Source organism: Trachymyrmex septentrionalis, unplaced genomic scaffold, assembly GCF_001594115.1.
Source record: "Trachymyrmex septentrionalis isolate Tsep2-gDNA-1 unplaced genomic scaffold, Tsep1.0 scaffold97, whole genome shotgun sequence".
Lineage (NCBI taxonomy): Eukaryota > Metazoa > Arthropoda > Insecta > Hymenoptera > Formicidae > Trachymyrmex > Trachymyrmex septentrionalis.
Window position 1 is genome coordinate 2,958,085 of NW_017306160.1, and position 3,608 is coordinate 2,961,692.

The window sequence follows — 3,608 nt, forward strand, 5'->3', positions numbered from 1 at the left end:
AAAAAAAAAAAAAAACATTCATATTTAAGGGTTACAAATTTTATTCCTAAGACATTTATAATAATTATGTCTGAAATTAACTACTTCAAATTGGTGTTAAAAAACGCACCTTAGTGGGAAATCTGGCATCTTTGGATTATGAATTTTCTACGTTACCCGTCCACTTCTTCAATTGATAAATGTTATTCATTCTCTACTTCAATTACAACCAGCTAAATTAGTAACGAAATTATATAGATATAATAAAAATATCATCATTTAACATTAGGTAAATGTCAGATAATCTAATCTCGCTTGGCCGATGTTGCGCGCCGTGATTAGCCTTAGTGTTCAGATCGATCATTCATTTTATTTCTAATAAAAGAGAAACAAAAGAACACAGCTAAATTATTTTTACGTTATAACTTTTTTGAACTTAGTTGGATTAAAACGAAAAATTTCCTACTTGTAATTTTGAATAATTTAAGTAGCATTTATGATTCATTTTTAAATAAAAACTTTTTTTATTTAATTATTATAGATTGAAAAACTGCATTTCATATTCCGAATATTGAATTGAAGTATTCACGTTGAGCAGAAATTGCTGATATTATTTTTGAATTTAATTGAATTAAAAACTATACTTCCTATTCACAATTTTGAATTGAGTAGTATTTACGATGCACAGAAAATGCTAATATTATTTTTAGATTGAAAGGCATAGAGATATGCTCTATGCAATTCCTATAAATGAATAAAAATATATGCAGGATTGAAAAGGCATAGACATTTGCTTTAGGCAATTCTTATAAATGAATAAAACTACATTCGGGATTGAAAAGGATTCATTTTAACATTCATGAATTTATATTTCTGATATGAATCCATTTTAATTCATTTCAATCCATTCTCGTTTGCTGGGTTTGCAGCCAACAACTAATAAATATAATAGCAAATATTTATTGCAAGGAAAATTACAGAAGATTTTATTATTCCAATAGATATTGTATAAATAATTTGTATAATACTGTAAAACGTCATATAAACATCATATATATAAAATCTAAATCAGCAGGTCTTAAACTAATCTTGTAGACCAAGTTTCATCAATGTATAAGATTAACAATAATCTTCCCAGATAAAAAATGTCTAAAATCAGATATTTGTTGTGTCTAAAAGACGACTTAAAAACATCTTATGTTATAATTTTAGATTTTGTGTTGTTTGGATTGGTTCACTTTACTCTTTATCTTCTTTTAATTCTAAGAATTAAAAGCGATAAATAGAAAGTTAAACCGAGATTAAACTTTATTGAAATTAATCTTACATACATTCATAGATGGAATCAGATCTTAGCTCCTTCAACTTTCTTTATGTTCTGTTCATATTACATACCATTTCAAATTATCAAATTTTTATAATATAAATAAATAGATATTTTAAATTTAATAAATATAAAACTGATGCAATAAAAGTGAGCATTTTAAATAATTTAAGAGGCTCATTATATATACATTTATTATATAAAGACTAAGAAAACTTAACAAGTAACATAATATAAAAGGAACAGCTCGGAGGAACAGCTCAATATCAGGCTGCTCCTCGCCCTGATAAAGTGGACTGCAAAGTTCACGAAACGTTAGCATTCCAAGAATGGATCTGGACACAACCCGTGAAACGCATAATCTTTACTAAGAAAACTTTTATATCATATAAATATATATACATATATACATATACACTCATGGTATATAAATATAAGAAATGTAGAGAATAAATAAATAATAGAAATATAATTACAAATAGTAATAATGTAATCTTTTTACGGACTCTCCCAAATTCAATAACAAAAAATTCATAAAAATCAGAGCGAATGAGAGTTATATCGTGGTAGTTAATACATAATCTTAAGTCTTTATTCCAGAAAATAGTACGTTTCAGTTCACTTTGGAATCATCCTCAGCAATACAATTTCAAAATATCGATTCCTTCATGTCCAAGAAAAAATCACTATCAGATTAACAGATTTAATGTTGTAACCCCAAGAAGGAATTCATCTCGACGTTGGATCAAAACCAATTAAAATTTATAATCACTAAAGAGTATCAAGTTAATAAACGCATGTTAATTGCAGCTCGAACGAACGATGACTATATATTACAGCAATATTATATATGCGCTTATTATAGTATTTAATATCTCTTTATATCGTTAACATAAATAATTTAATAAAAACATCAAATAATTAATCTGAAGGAGCACAGTACTACTCTAGAGAGAATTAGAGTACAAGATTGTCAATATTAGGCATATGATATTCGGGTGCACGACGTAGTTTCGCTATCTTATACTACTTTATTAGATCACAATAAACAAATACAAAGGATAAACAATTGAAATAACAATAAGAGCGACTAAGATTAACATAATTGGCAATTAAAATTAATTAAAATAGTGTTTCTAAATATATAATTTGTTCTTCTATCTTGAATCTACATTAGCAAAAAGTTGACAACAGAAGTGGAATATGAAGCATTCCATATGAAAGTGAACTATCCATTTTTAAATTTGCTCTGGATTTTGATAAAATTTATAATAATCGAATAATATGAAATAAATATTATATTAGACCATACGATTGAAAAAAATTAATTAAAGTGAAATAAGTAAAATAATCTTTTTTTCAAATCATTATTTCAAATGAATTATTAATGTAAAATAAACATTTAATTAACGTTAAATAAACGTGATAGATATTGCCTGTTACGTGTTCTAACACTTTTTACGCATGCGTTCATACGAGAAAGCAATATCTGTTATCTATTTATAGTCAACATTCTTCAAACTCTGATTACAGGATCTTTAATCAGAGTTTTTAATCTGTTTGCTTCGCGTATGAAACATCGCATTCGTTACAATTTATTTTGTAAATAAAGTTGACAAATTGGCAAATATTTCGCTCGAAAATGGCTTTGAACAGCAATCACTTTCAATCTCATCAATTTTTTTGCGACAATTGTATAATAACAAACACTGTAAGGATTTATATACATTTTCAAAATGATAAGATTATGAAAAAAATACAGATTATTCTAAATCACATTTAAAAATAATACGACAAATTTGATGACGGTTTACTATCTTATAAGTTATTTTAATAAATAATAGTATTTTTTAAATATGTGCTCTAATACAAATATATAGAAATGTATTATACAATAAATTATAAAAAAATCTCAATTTTTTATAATTTTTTAATATAAATATAATGCATTCAAGATTATTTACGTAGAGTTACATTGCAATGGATGAAGTTCTCCAGTAAATATAAACAAAATATTTATTTGTTCTGTATTTTTGCAACTAATCAGTAAATTGTAATGAAACTTTGCATAAATTATTTTTAATATTTAAAGTATTTATAAAAGAAAAATGTAAATTTTTTAATCATTTTTTTAAATTTTCATTTTTATCAATAAAAATAATAACAATTAAAATAAATAAACTACAAAAATCTGTTATTAAATGAAATAATAATCTTATTCACACAGCTTTCATACGTGTATAATTTATTTGAAATGTAAAATTAAACATATTTCCAAATTTAATTTTCTTTGCAGAAATTGTAC

The 3,608-nt window shown here is 24.8% G+C and overlaps 1 protein-coding gene across 1 annotated transcript in view; it reads right to left on the reverse strand.

Moving 5' to 3' along the window:
• LOC108756332 overlaps positions 1-305 on the reverse strand; it is a 5,375-nt gene extending 5,070 nt beyond the window's left edge. Inside the window, exon 1 of the mRNA XM_018500073.1 lies at positions 110-305. The gene's annotated coding sequence lies outside the window, so the exon portion shown is untranslated. The remainder of the gene's footprint in view (positions 1-109) is intronic.
• Positions 306-3,608: the final 3,303 nt, after the last annotated feature.